The sequence below is a fragment of the Nerophis ophidion genome, linkage group LG18, assembly GCF_033978795.1.
Source record: "Nerophis ophidion isolate RoL-2023_Sa linkage group LG18, RoL_Noph_v1.0, whole genome shotgun sequence".
Taxonomy (NCBI): Eukaryota; Metazoa; Chordata; class Actinopteri; order Syngnathiformes; family Syngnathidae; genus Nerophis; species Nerophis ophidion.
The window spans coordinates 10,617,722-10,639,186 of record NC_084628.1 but is presented as its reverse complement, the minus strand read 5'-3'; the positions used below and the strand labels follow the sequence as shown (position 1 = coordinate 10,639,186).

Below are 21,465 nucleotides of genomic sequence, written 5' to 3'. Positions count from 1 at the left end.
GAGAAGCAAGGAGTCGTGCAGAGACAGACTTAAATTTTGCTCAATTGAGGAGACATGTTTTGGGCTGTACACTAGTTACAGATCCAAACTACGATCTAAAAGTCTAGCCCACGTGCTTCCTCTATTTATTTATAAAACGTACAGTAAGGCTCTATCTTTGAAATTGTGCTAGATATCAGCATTAGCAATTTTACATGGCCATTTCAACGCCTCCATACTTTGTAAAGAAAACTACAGCCAAGATGCACAAGAAAATAAAACAGCCGGTGTGTAATAAGTACACGACTTATAGTATTAACACTTTGTAGGGCGCAGCAAAAGACGAGATTCAGCTTAATGGTCCCGAGTTCCATCCCGGGCTCGGGATCTTTCTACGTGGAGTTTGCATGTTCTCCGCGTGACTGCGTGGGTTCCCTGCGGCTAGTCCGGCTTCCTCCCACTTCCAAAGACATGCACCTGGGGATAGGTTGATTGGCAACACTAAATTGGCCCTACTGTGTGAATGTGAGTGTGGGTGTTGTCTGTCTATCTGTGTTGGCCCTGCGATGAGGTGGCGACTTGTCCAGGGTGTACACCGCCTTCCTCCCGAAGCAGCTGAGATAGGCTCCAGCACCCCCCGCGATCCCGAACGGGACAAGCGGTAGAAAATGGATGGATGGACGGCAAAGACTACTTCCTGGCTACAGTAACACATCGTAGCCTATACACTACTGCCATCTAATGCTTTGGAATTGCAACTGCATGCAAAGTCTAGTATATACTATATAATATATATAAATATATTAGTCGCAAAAGAGACTTATAAATGTATAAAAAAGATATAACAACTAGAAACTACATTATATGTTACATAAAAAATGTTTTTTATTATATTAAAAAAAAAAGCTATTAAAACATGAACACACCTATCAATTACAGTCTGGAGCGCTACGCACGGTGGGTCCGATGGGGTATTCATATGGATATTAAAGTCCCCCATTATGATTATATTATCGGCGTGTGTCACTAGATCAGCAACGAACTCTGAGAATTCATTGATAAAGTCCGAACACATTCCCAAAGCCCAAAAAAAGTCTGCGGGCTATAGAGCGTTTTCCGTTCGGGCTCCAGTACTCTGGAATGCCCTCCCGGTAACAGTTCGAGATGCCACCTCAGTAGAAGCATTTAAGTCTCACCTTAAAACTCATTTGTACACTCTAGCCTTTAAATAGACTCCCTTTTTAGACCAGTTGATCTGCCGTTTCTTTTCTTTTTCTTCTGTCCCACTCTCCCTTGTGGAGGGGGTCCGGTCCGATCCGGTGGCCATGTACTGCTTGCCTGTGTATCGGCTGGGGACATCTCTGCGCTGCTGATCCGCCTCCGCTTGGGATGGTTTCCTGCTGGCTCCGCTGTGAACGGGACTCTCGCTGCTGTGTTGGATCCGCTTTGGACTGGACTCTCGCGACTGTGTTGGATCCATTATGGATTGAACTTTCACAGTATCATGTTAGACCCGCTCGACCTCCATTGCTTTCCTCCTCTCCAAGGTTCTCATAGTCATCATTGTCACCGACGTCCCACTGGGTGTGAGTTTTCCTTGCCCTTATGTGGGCCTACCGAGGATGTCGTAGTGGTTTGTGCAGCCCTTTGAGACACTAGTGATTTAGGGCTATATAAGTAAACATTGATTGATTGATTGATTGATAATCTCCAGGTACTCGGAATTGCTAGTGTTTTGGTGCCCACCTTTACCTACTTATCTTTGCTTTTCAGTCTTTTCTATTGTGCGATGTGGCAGTCATCATTAATAACCGATTAATAATGCATGTTTAGCTCGGTGGGTAGAGTGGCCGTGCCAGCAAGTTGAGGGTTGCAGGTTCGATTCCCGCTTCCGCCATCCTAGTCACTGCCGTTGTGTCCTTGGGCAAGGCACTTTACCCACCTGCTCCCAGTGCCACCCACACTGGTTTGAATGTAACTTAGATATTGGGTTTCACTATGTAAAGCGCTTTGAGTCACTAGAGAAAAAGCGCTATATAAATATAATTCACTTCACTTCATGTAGAGCGCAGACGTGTGCATGACTTGAGTCTTCCTATTTTCCGTAAATAGACTTTTTTTTTCTTTAAAAGTATGGAAATAGAGGGTTCCTCCCCGTGAGAATCAGAGCTTTTCTTACATTTACTCACACAACACCGATATTTGACGTTTCATTACGGCGCCACCGTGTGGCGTTCTTGTCAGGCAAATAACAGCACAGGCAACACATTCGGGCTGAATGCTTTCACACAATTTTGTCAAGGACTAGAAGAGTTACACAACCACACACACAATAAGGTGCACAATTGTGTGGAGGAAAGTGACACAATTACATTTTGAAAGTGCGCTCCTAAAAAGTACTGAACTCTTGCAAAAAGGACAAGTTGTGCAGCAGAAGCACCGTAATGCAGACTCTACATGTACATGCAGGGTTTCCCACACATTCATTTATTTGTGGCGGCCCGCCACGAAAGAATTACGGGCGCAACAAAAAAATAAAAAATAAAAATAAATAAATATTTTTATTTTATTTTTATTTTTTTTACAGCTTTTGACTCGCTCGACTGCTCATAAAAGCAATGGGACTCTGTCTGTGAATGGAGCTTGTAGTTACATATTATGTAAATATTATATAAATATGTATATAAATATGTACATAAAGTGTTGTAATTATATTCCAACTCCGCGTTCTTCTTGGTCATCGCCGCCGCCACAGCCCCCATCACCCCACCCCCCATCCCCCGCCGCCCGACCACACCACCCCAAATAGATGCCTGACCTGTGGGAAACACTGTACATGTACACATAATACATATTCTACATGTACACATAATACATACTCTACATGTACAGGTAATACATACTCTACATGTACAGGTAATACATACTCTACATGTAGAGTATGTAATACATGTGCATGTACATGTAATATATACTCTACATGTACATATAATACATACTCAACATGTATATGTACATACAATGTATACTATGCATGTACATGTACATGTACTACATAGTCATGTACATGTAGAGTATGTAATACATGTGCATGTACATACAATATATACTCTACATGTACATATAATACATATTCTACATGTTCATATACTACATACTCTACATGTACATGCAATACATACTCTTCATGCACATGTACATATAATATATACTCTACATGTACACATAATACATAATCTACATATACATGTAATACATACTCTACATGTATATGTAGAGTATGTATTACATGCACATGTACATATAATATATACTCTACATGTACATATAATACATAATCTACATGTAAATATAATACATACTCAACATGTATATGTACATACAATATATACTCTACTTGTACATGCACATGTAATACATACTCTACACGTACATATAATACATACTCTTCATGTACATGTAATAAATACTCCACATGTACATGTAGAGTATTTATTACATGTACATTTAATACATAATCTACATGTACATGTAATACATACTCCACATGTACATGTAGAGTATGTATTACATGTACATGTAATACATACTCTACATGTCCATGTAATAAATACTCTACATGTACATGTAATACATACTGTACATGTACATGTAATACATACTCTGCATGTACATGTAATACATACTCTACATGTACATTTAATAAATACTCTACATGTACATGTAATACATACTGTACATGTACATGTAATACATACTCTACATGTACATATAATACATACTCTACATGTACATTTAATACATACTCTACATGTACATGTAATCCATACTCTACATGTACATGTACATGTAATACATACTCTACATGTACACTTAATACATACTCTACATGTACATGTACATGTAATACATACTCTACATGTACATATAATACATACTCTACATGTACACTTAATACATACTCTACATGTACATGTAATCCATACTCCACATGTACATGTACATGTAATACATACTCTACATGTACATGTAATCCATACTCCACATGTACATGTACATGTAATACATATTCTACATGTACATGTAATACATACTCTACATGTACATTTAATACATACTCTACATGTACATTTAATACATACTCTACATGTACATGTAATCCATACTCTACATGTACATTTAATACATACTCTACATGTACATTTAATACATACTCTACATGTACATGTAATCCATACTCTACATGTACATGGACATGTAATACATACTCTACATGTACATGTAATCCATACTCTACATGTACATGTACATGTAATCCATACTCTACATGTACATGTACGTATAATATATACTCTACATGTACATATGTATTACATGCACATACACATGTAATACATACTCTACATGTGCATGTATATATAATAATTACTCTGCATATACATGCATATATAATATATACTCTAAATGTACATACAATATATACTCTACATGTACATATAGTAATAACTCTACATGTACATGTAATACATACTTTACCTGTATCGCATGTATGTGTACAGTATGTATTACATGTACATGTAATACATACTGTACATGGTGTAGTACATACTGCACACGATGTAATTCATATTGTACATGTACAGTATGTGCTGCATGTACATGTAGCACATACTGTACACATAGTGTACATGTACAGTAATTCATAGTGTACATGTACAGTAATACATAACATAGATGTACACTATGTATTATATGTACATGTAACACAGTGTAGATGTACAGTAATACATCATGTACGTGTACTGTATGTATTATATGTACATGTAACATAGTGTTGATGTACAGTAATACATAATGTACGTGTACTGTATGTATTATATGTACATGTAACATAGTGTAGATGTACAGTAATACATAATGTACGTGTACAGTAATACATCATGTACGTGTACAGTAATACATAATGTACGTGTACAGTAAGGTGTGCACGCGTTGAAAAGCCTAATTAGTCACGTGCTTGTTGACAGCTTGACGATGATGCAACACGTGCAGACTTTATTTCGCAAGAATCGCGTGCAGAATAACTCCCACGCGTGCACGCTCGCGGGCAAAAGTCACTAAAAGCGCGCCTCTCTAACCGCCGCGCGCTTGCGTGGCGGTTAGAGAGGGCAAAAGAGCCCGAGAGGCGAACTTCACAGCGCACGCACACGTCGCGTCAACAATCGGGGCCGACGAAAAGGTGCCAGAACTTACCCGAAGCTGCGTGGGAGAAGTTGGCCCGCAGGTGCGCGACGTGGGTGATGCTCTTCTACCTGCTCCCGGCGCGCAGTCCCGCCGGGAAAGGAAGCGGGTGGGAATATTATGCACGCGCGCACACGTGCACACGCACGCCCTTGTAGTCCCTCCCTCAATCATAAAGTGGGACCCCCGCGTCAAAGCCTTCATTTCCCCGCGGCGTGGATTGTTTGCACCTCACACGCAGCAGCTGCTGGCTTTCATGCAGGACAGGTGGCAATTTGGACAGTCCCGCCTTTACACGCATGCTCACTTCTGATTGGTCAGGACAGGCACGCCTTTGTTCAACACCTTGGCGTTAGTTTGGTGAGGATCTGGATAAAGGTGGACGTACAGGAGCTCATCTTACACCTTACACATGTCAACCCGTTTTTTATGGAGACACTAGAGCAGGGGTCGGCAACCTAAAATGTTGAAAGAGCCATATAAGACCAAAAATACAAAAAAAAAAGTCTGGAGCCGCAAAAAAAATAAAAGCCATATTACATACAGATGAGATAGAAATTGAATTAAAAGGACTTAAAGCAGGGGTCACCAACCTTTTTGAAACCAAGAGCTACTTCTTGGGTACTGATTAATGCGAAGGGCTACCAGTTTGATACACACTTAAATAAATTGCCAGAAATAGCCAATTTGCTCAATTTACCTTTAATAAATAAATCCATATATTTCACGGTGGCAGAGGGGTTAGTGCGTCTGCCTCACAATACGAAGGTCCTGCAGTCCTGGGTTCAAATCCAGGCTCGGGATCTTTCTGTGTGGAGTTTGCATGTTCTCCCCGTGACTGCGTGGGTTCCCTCCGGGTACTCCGGCTTCCTCCCACTTCCAAAGACATGCACCTGGGGATAAGTTGATTGGCAACACTAAATTGGCCCTAGTGTGTGAATGTGAGTGTGAATGTTGTCTGTCTATCTGTGTTGGCCCTGCGATGAGGTGGCGACTTGTCCAGGGTGCACCCCGCCTTCCGCCCGATTGTAGCTGAGATAGGCGCCAGCGCCCCCCGCGACCCCAAAAGGGAATAAGCGGTAGAAAATGGATGGATGGATGGATATAAAAATGGGTATTTCTGTCTGTCATTCCGTCGTACATTTTTTTTTTCTTTTTACGGAAGGTTTTTTTGTAGAGAATGAGTGATTTTAAAAAAAAAACACTTAATTGAACAGTTTAAAAGAGGAGAAAACACTAAAAAGATGAAAATAAAAATTTGAAAAATAGTTTATCTTCAATTTCTACTCTTTAAAATTCAAAATTCAACCGAAAAAATAAAGATGAAAAAAACTAGCTAATTCAATTATTTATGGAACATCATTAGTAATTTTTCCAAATTACGATTAATTTTAGAATTTTGATGACATGTTTTGAATACGTTAAAATCCAATCTGCACTTTGTTAGAATATATAACAAATTGGACCAAGCTATATTTCCAACAAAGACAAATCATAATTTTTTCTAGATTGTACGGAACAAAAATTTTAAAATAAATTCAAAAGACTTTGAAATAAGATTTAAATTTGATTCTACAGATTTTCTAGATTTGCCAGAATAGTTTTTTTGAAATTTAATCATAATAGGTTTCATGAAATATTTCACAAATATTCTTCGAATTAAATTAAAATGTACTTATTATTCTTTACAATAAAATATTAAAATAAATACTTGAACAGTGATTTAAATTGTCAGGAAAGAAGAGGAAGGAATTCAAAAGGTAAAAAGGTATATGTGTTTAAAAATCCTAGAATAATTTTTAAGGTTGTATTTTTTCTCAAAAATGTCTTTCTGAAAGTTATAAGAAGCAAAGTAAAAAAATGAATGAATTTATTTAAACAAGTGAAGACCAAGTCTTTAAAATATTTTCTTGGATTTTCAAATTCTATTTGAGTTTTGTCTCTCTTAGAATTAAAAATGTCGAGCAAAGCGACACCAGCTTACTAGTAAATAAATACAATTTAAAAAATAGAGGCAGCTCACTGGTAAGTGCTGCTATTTGAGCTATTTTTAGAACAGGCGAACGGGCGACTCATTTGGTCCTTACGGGCACCGTGTTGGTGACCCCTGACTAAAAAGGAAACCAAATGAGCTCAAATATAGCTACAAATGAGGCCTAATGATGCAATATGTACATCTATCTAGCCTAAATAGCATGTTAGCATCGATTAGCTTGCAGTCATGCAGTGACCAAATATGTATGATTAGCACTCCACACAAGTCAATAACATCAACAAAACTCACCTTTGTGCATTCATGCACAAGCTTAAAAGTTTGGTGGACAAAATGAGACGAGAAAAGAAGTGGCATAAAACACGTCTTAGAAAGTCGGAGAAAATTATACATGTAAACAAACTACGGTTGTCAGTTAGTTTGTGACGAACCCCAAGATGCAGAGAAAGAGGCAGGCATTTTGCAGGTAAACATGTTTTAATTAAAATACTAGAACAAGAACAAAAGGGGTACAACAAAAAAGCCCGCACAAGGCGGATAACAAAACTAAAAGAGCTAGCACGGGAGCTAGAAAACAAAAGGAGCTTAGCATGGAAGCTAGCAAAAACAAAAGGGCCTAGCGTGGAAGCTAGCGGGTAGCGAGCAGGAAAACAGAAGTCGTTACTTGTAGAATGAATACAAAACGGAAGCAGGGAATAAAAGACAGTCAGCTACAAACAGATACCGAAATATGGCTTACCGCTACGCTGCAATGACTCGAAACGACACGACAGGAGCGACAATACGGAAGTGACATCGACAATAATCCAGCACTGACTGGATGGGAAGACAGGTCTAAATAGGAGCGAGCTGATTGACACCAGGTGTGGCCGGGTGCCAATCAAACGCAGCTGAGGGGACACAGCACTCAGGGAGAAAGACAGGAAACAGACAAAATAAGAGCGCTGACAGATAGATAGATAGATAGATAGATAGATAGATAGATAGATAGATAGATAGATAGATAGATAGATAGATAGATAGATGGATAGATGGATAGATGGATAGATGGATAGATAGATAGATAGATAGATAGATAGATAGATAGATAGTACTTTATTTATTCAGTCAGGAGAGTTCCTTCAGGAAAATTACAATTTTCAGCACAATCCCATTCAAGATCAGACAAATATTACAGGGAGACAGAACAGGATCGCTGACGGGTCTGCCGGCTTCCAGCGCCCCTTACAAAAAAGATGACATACAGGTAAACAAGGGGGGTGGGGGGGGAAGAAAAAAATAGAAGATTAAAATAAAATTAAAAAATCGGTCTTAGCCTAGGCCCTGGGGTGGGGGTGCAGGCCAAGGGAAAAAAAAAACAAAAAACAAACAAACAAAAAAAAAACAAACAAAAAAAAAAAACTAAAGGAACTAAAGACAGGAAAATACTACACACACACACAGGAAAAAACTAGAACACAAACAAATTGTCAGAGGCAAGCCTGACAACGGTGAGTTCAAGGACCGCTGAAATTAGTAGGACAAAACGGTGCTCGCCAAATACTCAAATCAGTGAAGCATGTTTAATACAAACAGTGTGCTTTATAACAATTAGGGAGGTTTGTGTCATGTTTGTCCTCCTACAGAAACTATATTAAAACAAAAAATATATTTTTTTCCTTTCATCTTTTTCCATTTTTCATACATTTTTTTAAAAGGCTCCAGAGAGCCACTAGGGCGGCGCTAAAGGGTCGCATGGCTCTAGAGCCGCAGGTTGCTGACCCCCGCACTATACCATAGGAATATATACTGTACTTTAGAGTAAGGGTCTTCAATGTTTTTTTTAGACCAAGGACCCCCAAAACCGCTAACTACTACTTAATCTGGTCCTAAAGAGACCTCGTCATAGTGCAATACTTAAAATGATGAAATACCAGTATTGTGCCGCTATAGCAAGTTTGTGTCTCGATATAAATATTGTGTTTTCCCTACAGTCAAACACAGTGTGCATGAGTGCCGGGGAGCTGCGGTTCCTTAAGGGAAAACCCGTTGCACTGTGAGCTCAAACACGCATGCATCATATTTTCATCCCGGACAAAAAATGAGGATGTATTGCTCCAATGAGAAGAAAGAATAGAGGAGAATGAGAGACAATGCAGCAAAAAGGAGACTGTGGAGCTTTATCTTACATTGTTATCATCCATCCATTTTCTACCGCTTATTCCCTTTTGGGGTCGCGGGGGGCACTGGCGCCTATCTCAGCTACAATCGGGCGGAAGGCGGGGTACACCCTGGACAAGTCGCCACCTCATCACAGGGCCAACACAGATAGACAGACAACATTCAGTGAAGTGAATTATATTTATATAGCACTTTTCTCTAGTGACTCAAAGCGCTTTGACATAGTGAAACCCAATATCTAAGTTACATTTAAACCAGTGTGGGTGGCACTGGGAGCAGGTGGGTAAAGTGTCTTGCCCAAGGACACAACGGCAGTGACTAGGATGGCGGAAGCGGGGATCGAACCTGGAACCCTCAAGTTGCTGGCACTGCCACCCTACCAACCGAGCTGTACCACCCAGGCCACCATCCACGACATCGGGGCCAAAAACAGAATGTTTAAACATTTTTCAGACTTTATTTTTAAGAAATATTTCATGTACTTTTTTAAATCAAACTTAAACTGAAAATACGATGCATGTTTTGTAGTAAAAAAAAAAAAAAATCAGAGGGAATATGTTTTTTTTTTAGTCCAAAACAATTGTGCAAACTTTCATGACACAAATCGGGGCTCAAACTCAGTACGATTGCCATCACAGGGGAGGATTATTATTATTATTATTATTATCAGTGGCTGAGCAGGAAAGGGCTAGGAATATGTTTGCGGTAACATTTCATATGAATCCCCCCGTCATTTATTAACTGACATTTTTCACGCGCTTCTTCATGCAAAGCAGGACACGTGAGGTAAGCATAAGTGGCCATCACTGTTATGGACAGTCAGTTCCATTTTCTAAAATAACATCCATCCATCCATTTCCTACCGCTTGTCCCTTTTGGGGTCACTAGGGCCTACCTCAGCTGCATTCGCACGGTAGGCGGGGTACACCCTCATTTTCATAAAATAACATATTTAATAATTACCAACACACACATTGAACTACTTAAAGTGTGTGTTGGCTCATCTCAGGAAACTTTATTTCATAAGATGAGGATTCGTTTGAGTCACAGGACTGAAAATAACAGGAGTGAGTTTTATAGCAACTGTTGACACAAAGCGCATTACTGAAATTCAACACAAATATAATTTAATTGTTGAGAAAGGCTCCAGTGCCCCCGCCACCCCGAAGAGAATAAGCGGTAGGAAATGGATGGATGTTTAGAAAAAAAATAAAAAGGTAACAGGACAGAGTTTAACTTCCCCAGTAGTCGTAGTTTAAATATTGAAAGTACATCAAAATAATGTTTGGCCTATAAGAATATGAATGATGCAACTTGCTGTGACTTGTGGAATAGTCCACATGTTTAATTTGTTAGGGCGGTGTTTTTCAACCACTGTGCCGTGGCACACTAGTGTGCCGTGGGAGATTATATTTGGTTTAAAACATTTTTTTTTGCAAACCAGCAATTATAATCCGCAAATAACATGCCGTTGTTGAGTGTCGGTGCAGTCCAGAGCTCGGCAGAGTCACCGTGTAATACTCTTCCATGTCAGTAGGTGGCAGCAGGTAGCTAATTGCTTTGTATATGTCGGGAACAGGGTTTGTTGACGTGACGACAATATGCAGACAACGGTGGGAGGCAGCGTGCAGGTAAAAAGGTATCTAATGCATAAACCAAAAATAAACAATCGTTGAGTACCCCTAAGAAAAGGCATTAAAGCTTAGGGAAGGCTATGCACAACGAAAGTGAAACTGAACTGGCTACAAAGTAAACAAAAACAGAATGCTGGACGACAGCAAAAACTTACTCTGTGTGGAGAAGAGACTTTGTACATCCGAACATGACATGACAATCAACAATGTCCACACAAAAAAAGATAGCAACATCTTAAATGGTCTTGATTGGTAAAACAAAGCAAGTGCGGGGAATATCGCTCAAAGGAGGACATGAAACTGCAACAGGAAAATACCAACACAACCGGAAAGGCCACCAAAATAGGAGCGCAAGACAAGGACTAAAACACTACACACAGGAAAACACAAACAAACTACAAATAGGTCAGGGCGTGATGTGACAGGTGGTGACAGTACACCTACTTTGAGACAAGAGCTATAGTGATGCATGCTTGGTTATGCTTTAAATTAATATCCAGTAATTGCGAAAATGACTTTTAAATGTCTACCGAGTTTAAATGTTTTAATGATTTCTGCTGGTGGTGTGCCTCCGGATTTTTTCAATGAAAAAAAGGCCCCTTGGCTCAAAACATTTTGAGAAACACTGCTCTAGAGGGACAAGCGGTAGAAGATGGATGGATAGATGGAAGTTAGAAGGAAAACATATTATTTTTGTCAAAGTTTGTTGTTGACGAACCCCAAGATGCAGCGAAGGAGGCCGGCATGGAGTGAGAAAACATGATTTAATTTAAATACTAAGACAAAAACAAACAAAGGATTCAAACAAAAAGCGCACACAAGGGCAAATAACAAACAAAAGGCCTAGCGTGGACGCTAACAGGTACAGTTGTGATCAAAATTATTCAACCCCCAGACAATTTTGGTGTTTTAGCAAGTTGGACATTTATTCCGTATTTTGTTTATAGTCATATCAAATAAAGATGTGTCAAATAGACAAATGCAACTTAAATTGTAACACTGTATTTTACAAAATACCAAAGGAGGACATTTTTCTTAATATATCATTGACAAAATGATTCAACCTCTTGAAGATCATAACTCTTAAGAAAAGAATTTGAATAAGGTCTTTTCAATCAGGTGTTGAAAACACCTGTAGATGTGATTAGCACCATAACTAGCAACAATTTAATTAATTGAAAAAGACTGTGACGCTCAGCTTCTTGTAGATGGTCAATGGCGTATTTGCAACATGGTGAAGTCCAGGGAGTGGTCAAAGAAGTCAAGAGAGGAGGTAATTTCTCTTCATAAGAAAGGATATGGATATAAGAAAATGGCAAAGACATTACACATTCCAAGAGACACAGTTGGGAGCATAATTTACAAGTTTAAAGCTAAAGGCACGGTGGAAACACTACCTGGGCGTGGTAGAAAGAGGATGCTGTGTGCGTAAAGTGGTGAAAACCCCCCGGGTAACAGCTGAGGAACTACAACAGGACATTGCAGAGGGGGGGAGGCAGGTTTTGTCCCAGACAATAAGGCCCGCACTACGAGATGAAGGCCTCCATGCCAGAACTCCCTGGCGCACCCCACTTCTGACTACCAGGCACAAGAAAAAAATAGACTCCAGTATGCCAAAAAATCATCTGGACAAACCCCAAAAGTTTTGGGAAACTGTTCTATGGAGTGATGAGACAAAACTGGAACTCTTTGGGCCTATGAATCAACGTTATGTCTGGAGGAGAAAAAAATGAAGCTTACAAAGTGAAGAACACCTTGCCTACTGTTAAGCATAGTGGGGGGGTCAATCATGCTCTGGGGCTGTTTCTCTGCCTCAGGTACCGGGAATTTCCAGCGCGTTCAAGGCATTATGAATTCTATTTCCTACCGGTATATATTAGCTGCAAATGTCATGAAGTCAGTGACGAAGCTGAGGCTTGGGAGACGTTGGACCTTCCAACAGGACAACAATCCCAAGCATACCTCCAAATCAACATCAGAGTGGTTGCAGAAGAAGGGCTGGAAGACTCTGGAGTGGCCTTCACAGTCGCCAGACCTAAATCCTATAGAAAACCTGTGGTGGGACTTGAAGAAGGCAGTTGCAGCACGCATGCCCAAGAATATGAATGAACTGGAGGCCTTTGCCCAAGAGGAATGGGCTAAACTACCTGTAGATGCTTGCAAGAAGCTTGTGTCCGGTTATGTATCACATTTGAAGGATGTAATTACTGCCAAATGGTGTTCTACTAAGTACTAAAGATGCATGTAACTAGGGGTTGAATCATTTTGTCAATGAGATATGAAGAAAAATGTCCTTTTTTGGTATTTTGTAAAATACAGTGTTACAATTTAAGTTGCATTTGTCTATTTGACACATCTTTATTTGATATGACTATAAACAAAATACGGAATAAATGTCCAACTTGCTAAAACACCAAAATTGTGTGGGGGTTGAATTATTTTGATCACAACTGTAGCAGGAAACAGAAGTCGTACTTGTAAAATGAAAGAACAAACTGGAAGTAGGGAACAAAAAACCGTAAGCTACAAACATCAAACGAATATAGCTTACCGCTACGCTGCAATGACTCGACAAGATACGACACGACAGGTAGCAATGACAACAGCAACAAGAAGTGACATCGATAAGACAATAATCCAGCACTGACCGGAGGAACAAAGCAGGTAAAATAGGAGCTGGCTGATTGACACCAGGTGTGGCCAAGTGCCAATCAGCCGCAGCTGAGGGGAAAACAGCATACAGGGAGACAAACAGGAAGCTGAACCAAAATAGGAGTGCTGACAGGAAATACTAAACACAGAGGAAAAAACTAAAACACAAACAAACTGTCAGTGGCAAGCCTGACAATTTTAGCATATGTACTCCAACAAAATGTGTCCCCATGCAGTCATAAATACAACAGGAAATGTACAGGTGTAATGTCACAGGTTACATTACTGAGATCTTTGACAATCCAGGCCTGAACGTAACAATCCACATTCTGTATCATCCCTATCACTAATAAGCAATGTTAGTATGTAGTGTCCGAACAGGAAATATCGCCTCTATTCTCCTATCTTAACGCAACACATAGCTCCGCCCCCAATGAAGTCATGCATGCTCTTGCAGCTGGGGATGCAAATAATTGTTATTGCGACATCCAGTGGACACATTTAGAACAGCAGTTTCTTTCATTGAAACACTCTGGTTAATTTTTATACTTAGCAAATTCATCTCGGGGGGGGGGGGGGCGGAAAAAACCTGTTGGCGGCCCCGCAAGTCATTTCTTTGACACCCCTGCTCAACACTCAATGTCTGCATCATATCAAAAGTGAAACAAAAAGTCATTTCGGGTCACCACTCGCGTAAACCACTGTGAATTACATTAAGATTCTCTAATACAGGGATTCTTAAACTGTGGTATGAGTGCTGCTGGTGTTACGCCAAATAATAGCTCACTTAAATATTCAAACACAGTGTTACTGTTCAAACTGTTTGGCCAAAATGTCCACCCTGAGATCGGTAGGTCGTGAGTTTAAACCCCGGCTGAGTCATAAGAAAGACTATAAAAATGGGACCCATTACCTCCCTGCTTGGCATAAAGCAATTAAGGTTGGAATTGGGGGTTAAATCACCAAAAATAATTCCCAGGCGCGGCCACCGCTGCTGCTCACTGCTCCCCTCACCTCCCAGGGGGGGATCAAGGGTAATGGGTCAAATGCAGAGAATAATTTCGCCACACCTAGTGTGTGTGTGTCAATCATTGGTACTTTAATTTCAACCTCAAATATTACATACACTCATTCATTTTTCATTTTTGATCAATAGACAATTCAACTTTAGCATCTAAAGACATATTTACACACCTATGCTTGAGAAGGAACAAGATGAAGAAAATCGTATATTTCCTGCCCCCTTTAACATAATAAGTAGGGATGTGCCATAATAACGGACTGCCGATATTATCAGCTGACAAATGCTTTAAAATGTGATATCGGAAATGATCGGTATCGGTTTTAATAAGTACCAATTATGATTTTTTTGAAAACACCGCTGTGCACACAGACGAAGGGGGAGATACAGAGCGCCAATCAACTTAAAAGGCACTTCCTTTGCGTGTCGGCCCAGTCACTTGAAATTGCAAGGCATACTTGGTCAACAGCCATACAGGTCACACTGAGGGTGGCCGTATAAACCACTTTAACACTGTTACGAGTACGCGCCACACTGAGAACCCACACCAAACAAGAATGACAAACACATTTCTGGAGAACATCCGCACCGTAACACAACATAAACACAACAGGACAAATACCCAGGATCCCTTGCAGCACTGAATCTTCCGGGGCGCTACAATATACTCACCCCCGCTACCACCAAACCCTGCCCCCCCCAATCCCACCCGTATCATTGTTGATTTATTTTCAAATTTATTAGCCTGTGGAAAAAAGTTAATGGTGACATTTACCTCAGAGGGCTGCAAATAGAAAAGAATCATTTCATTTTTTTTATTTAAATTGTATTTAGTATACAATTGATGTTTTTTTTGTTTTTTCTTTTAACTTTGATTTTGCGCTGTTAAGTTATATAAGCGTTGCTTGTTCCATATTCGCTGTTAAAGCAAATCCATCCATCCATCTTCTTCCGCTTATCCGAGGTCGGGTCGCGGGGGCAACAGCCTAAGCAGGGAAACCCAGACTTCCCTCTCCCCAGCCACTTCGTCTAGCTCTTCCCGGGGGATCCCGAGGCGTTCCCAAGCCAGCCGGGAGACATAGTCTTCCCAACGTGTCCTGGGTCTTCCCCGTGGCCTCCTACCGGTTGGACGTGCCCTAAACACTTCCCTAGGGAGGCGTTCGGGTGGCATGCTGACCAGATGCCCGAACCACCTCATCTGGCTCCTCTCTATGTGGAGGAGCAGCGGCTTTACTTTGAGTTCCTCCCGGATGGCAGAGCTTCTCACCCTATCTCTAAGGGAGAGCCCCGCCACACGGCGGAGGAAACTCATTTTGGCCGCTTGTACCCGTGATCTTATCCTTTCGGTCATGACCCAAAGCTCATGAGCATAGGTGAGGATGGGAACGTAGATCGACCGGTAAATTGAGAGCTTTGCCTTCCGGCTCAGCTCCTTCTTCACCACAACGGATCGGTACAACGTTCGCATTACTGAAGACGCCGCACCGATCCGCCTGTCGATCTCACGATCCACTCTTCCCCCACTCGTAAACAAGACTCCTAGGTTAAAGCAAATCAGTGTAGCAAACTGAGCAATAATTAACATGTTATTCATGCACTTTCTCTTGCTTCTTCAAGGCTTGAATGTTTGATTCATTCATCATTATTTTATTTTCAAAAAAGTTTATTTTGATATTTACCTCTGAAGGATGCAAATAGAAAAGAGGCATTCTATTTGTATTCGAACTTTATTTGACATGCCATTGATATTTTTTAAATTATTATTATTATTATTATTTGAAACTCGATTTTTGCATGTCAATACAAAGTTATATAAGCCTTGGTTGTTCAATATTCAATGCAAAATTTGTTTGGGTCACTATCCATCCATCCATCCATTTTCTACCGCTTATTCCCTTTCGGGGTCGCGGGGGGCGCTGGCGCCTATCTCAGCTACAATCGGGCGGAAGGCAGGGTACACTCTGGACAAGTCGCCACCTCATCGCAGGGCCAACACAGATAGACAGACAACATTCACACTCACTATTAAAAGTTAATTCGTCCAACCTTGGCCCGCGACTTTGTGCAGTTTCAATTTTTGGCCCACTCTGTATTGGAGTTTGACACCCCTGGGTTGGAGTGTCCGCCCTGAGATCGGTCGGTTGTGAGTTCAAAACCCGGCCGAGTCATACCAAAGACTATAAAAATGGGACCCATTACCTCCCTGCTTGGCACTCAGCATCAAGGGTTGGAGTTGGGGGTTAAATCACCAAAAATGATGGCCACTGCTCCCCTCACTTCCCAGGAGGTGATCAAGGGTGATGGGTCAAATGGAGAGGACAAATTAAACAATCTTTGGTACTTTAACAAAAAAAAAAAACACGTGCACAACTTCATGAAGTACATGAAGTTGTTAAATAAAACCTCCGTCTTGTTTTTAATGAATCCATAGGCCTACTACACTACTGTTTTTTAACTTTGGCCATGATGGTGGTACTTGGAAAGCCAAATTGTTTAGTACTTGGTGAGAAAAGCATGAGAACCACTGCTTTAATGTTAGTTTCACAATAACTAGGGAACATATCTGCTATTTTGATGCAAGTAAGTGTTAGTTTTGACTAATGTGGGCAAGGAAAAACCCCCGATTTGAGTCAAAGTTAGAGGTTAAACAGTGAAGATATAGAGTCTACAGTATAGGGGCGTCATATCACCGTGTACATACCTGCTGACCCAACGCCTTGAGCAGCCTTCTGCGAAATGAGAAGGTGCCACAGATCTTCAGGTCCACCTGTTTAGCCTCGATAGTGCCTCCAGATACGCCAAACAAGCACTATCTGCTTATTTTTACACTTTATTAGTTTATGTATTTATACTGGGGAGGGGGCTCCAATAGCGAGAAGAGATTAGACGTGGCTTCTAAAGCTGCGACGTGTCCGAAACACCTTGTGGCTCCGTGATAATTCTGGGAGCGCTTCGGCATTTGTTTGAATTGGAAAGTGCAGCCTGACAGCCGCTCGTCTGAACAGTAAATCTTCACCGGCCAGGGTGAGGAGATGCGAGTGTCGGTGGAGGGAGGGGCGGCAGGGGGTGGGGGGGATGGAGTCAAGTCCAAGGTGAGAGGCGTGAAGGAGCACTAGAAGGGTGGGGGTTAGGCAGCCTGTCTTTTCTCAAGACCCCTCTTCGTTTAGCGGGGACTCGGATGGGGAACACGTCCAGGGCGAGAGGCTGTGACTTATGTGGACTCAATGTGGTCCAGATCTGCGGCGAGGCTGCCTTCAATTACACACTCCGGCAGTTCAAAGTGTTCTTGAGCACGAAGACGCTATCCTCACGCCGGACATGTGTTTTTTTTTTTTTTTTAGTTTCTGCGTCACCACGCCGCTTGAAACAGAACGTTTAATCTAGTGGTTCTCAACCTTTTTTCAGTGATGTACCCCCTGTGAACATTTGTTTAATTCAAGTACCCCATAATCATCCATCCATCCATTTTCTACCGCTTATTCCCTTCGGGGTAGCGGGGGGGCGCTGGTGCCTATCTCAGCTACAATCGGGCAGAAGGCGGTGTACACCCTGGACAAGTTGCTACCTCATCCCAGGTCACCCCTTAATCAGAGCAAAGCATTTTTGGTTGAAAAAAAAGAGATAAAGAAGTAAAATACAGCACTATGTCATCAGTTTCTGTTTCATTAAATTGTATATCAGTGCAAAATATTGCTCATTTGTAGAGGTCTTTCTTGAACTATTTGGAAAAAAAGATATAAAAATAACTAAAAACTTGTTGAAAAATAAACAAGAGATTTAATCATAAATAAAGATTTCTACACATAGAAGTAATCATCAACTTAAAGTGCCGTCTTTGGGGATTGTAATAGAGATCCATCTGGATTCATGAACTTAATTCTAAACATTTCTTCACAAAAAAAGAAATATTTAACATCAATATTCATGGAACATGTCCACAAAAAATCCAATTGTCAACACTGAATATTGCATCCTTGCATTTCTTTTCACAGTTTATGAACTTACCTTCATATTTTGTTAAAGTATTACCCAATAAATATATGTACACTGAAAAAAGTGACTTTTTGGTGCTGTAAACTCTATTAGAGTAACTGTCATAATCTATACCTAATATTTTTAACATTCAGTAAGAACTAGAGTTTCTTAAGTAAAATTAAACATGTTATTAACGTAATACATGAATTATGGGGGGAAGAGAAAGTTTTACTTATGTTTCCTCATACTATTTAAATGTTTAATAGTTGTACGTACATCAACCTAAACATATTACATAAACTTTACTCTGAAAATCTAGTGTTTTGAAACGCATGCGCACAGCACGACAAGCTCTGGCCGACTGGCCGTTAGGATCACTTCACACAGCACTGCAAGGTGGCATTATGGGTAATTCTTATCTTGCGTTTATAATGTGTTACAGAGTCGATGTTCTCCAGAAATGTGTTTGGTGTGGGTTCACAGAGTGTGGCGCATATTAGTAAGAATGTAAAAGTTGTTTGTATCACAACCGTCAGTGTAAAAGATATGGCTGTTGACCAAGTATGCATTGCAATCTCGTATGAGAAGCAGCGAAACGCATGCGTCCTTCCGGGACGCAAAAAGCATGGTGTAAAAGTGGGCGCGATGACATGTTGTAGAGTAGTGGTCCCCAACCACTGGGCCGCGGCCGCAGAATAATTTTTTATTAATTTTTTTTTTATCACACTCTATTTTTTACTGAATGCCATTGATAAGCGGAGGAGTGAGAAGAGGCTTTAAATCAATTAGTGCCCTGGCGGCTATTCAAGGATAGGTATATAAAATGTACTTAAAATTTTGAGTAAAATGATGTTCCTGCCGATGAAAAACAAGTAGACTTTACTTAATTTGTTTAAATAAATATAACTTAAAACTTGGATGTAATTAAGTAACTGCTACTTAATATCTTCACAACTGTTATGTTATATGGTAAGTAGAATTTACTTGATACTGGCATTACATTTTACTTACCTCATTTGCGTGCAAATACTTACAATAATTTTTTCAAGTAAATCTTATGAGTTATTTTTTCCAGTGTATAAAGGATTTTTGAATTGTTGCTATTATTAGAATATTTTTGAAAAATCTCACATACCCCTTGGCATACCTTCAAGTACCCCCAGGGGTACAAGTACCCCCATTTGAGAACTGCTGATACAACATACATCCATGAACCTGGATGCATATGCAAAAGCACAATATATTTATTTATATCTGCACCTTATTACTCTTTTCTCCTCCACTACAACAAACTAATGCAACAAAATACAGAGTCTCGGAAAACTGGCGTGCACAAGCGATCCCTCAGAAAGCTGGCGTGCACATCACTTGTGCACGCCAGCTTTCCGAGACTCTTATTTTGTTAGCGCAGGCAGCATGAAGCAGGGCTTTTATTGTGAAGATAGGAAATATGCAGTCGGCCTTTAGAGTTTTGACGGAAGGGACGGCGCGAAAGTCTGTTGAAATAAAAAGTGTTTCTCGCTTTCCTCTCTGTCATTTTTTCATAATAATGAACTGGCAGCAGCCAGCGTCATCTCACAAGACCCTCGAGTGCCATGAATGTCAATCAAGCAAGCTACGGAATTTGGCGCCAATGTTTTTCTTGTAAAGTGTATGGAAGCTGGATGAATTAGATGCCAAAAACAACCACTTTCATGTGGTATTGTACGGAAAGGACAACTTTTTTTCTCCTCCATTTGAAAATGTGGGTGTTATCATCATTACTGTCTGATTCCAATCAATGCAAGTCATCAGAATCAGGTAATACACCAACTTATATTCTTGTCTTCGTGAAAGAAAGACATCTATATGTGTTACACATGCTTGTATTATCATTAAACACATTTAACTTGTTTACAAAAATGTCTCTTTCATAAATATATAAATATAAATGATATACATAAATGAGGTAGATCCCCTCGAGTTGGTCAATTGAAAAGTAGCTCGCCTGCAGAAAAAGTGTGGGCACCCCTGCACTACATTTTAGGGAAAGCACGGTACCAGCTCCTGGCTTGCTCTCAGAAGCATTTTACCTCGTCCTCCACTTGACAATAATACTCAAAATACTAAGAAACTTTCAGCCTGGGTACCAAAAATAAACCCGGGGTGATCCAGAGCGGATCAGCGTTTGTGATCGGCAATAATGGGGATTAATCGGCACTAATGGGCAATCACATACTTTATAAGAAAGCCTGAGGCTATTAGGACATTGAAGAACAAAATGTTCCAATCAGTGATGAAACGCACGGGGAGCCAATGTGACCAACTCAAAACGTGCTGGCCCCTATTTTCTCAGAGCTGAGATCCTTTTCTTAAAATATCCTTAACTGCTTAGCATATCTTGACCTACATTGGATAGAATTCTATTGTTGAAGAATATTAAAATGTGATTATGAACCAAACAAAAAGTCTGTTTGTCTTCAACCAAGTTCTGTCATGCTGAAGTCATCCCCCATGAGTGTCTTGCTGACTAGATCCAGAATACCCCCACCTCATTTTCTCGTTTTGGATGTTCCAAAGATAGCGTTGACAGGTGATATTAATGGCTTTTTATTAGCATCGCCTTGATTGCTGCAGACCTTTAGAAGAACAGGACGAAGGGAATAGAACCGAGCGAGTGGTCCGCCTACGACTCCTCACAGGGGAATGGCCTCTTCTTTTGATACCCTGCCCAAATGTGTTCCCCCCCCCCCATAGAAACTGCCCTGCAGATGTTGTTGCTGTATGCCGACTACAAAGAAGGAGCCCTTTATGAGTCCGGCGTCTATTTT

General features: G+C 40.5%; 1 protein-coding gene across 1 annotated transcript in view; it reads right to left on the bottom strand.

Annotated features, from left to right (window-relative positions):
- ets1 (v-ets avian erythroblastosis virus E26 oncogene homolog 1) overlaps positions 1-5,456 on the bottom strand; it is a 146,775-nt gene extending 141,319 nt beyond the window's left edge. The window contains exon 1 of the mRNA XM_061878743.1: positions 5,233-5,456. The gene's annotated coding sequence lies outside the window, so the exon portion shown is untranslated. The remainder of the gene's footprint in view (positions 1-5,232) is intronic.
- Positions 5,457-21,465: the final 16,009 nt, after the last annotated feature.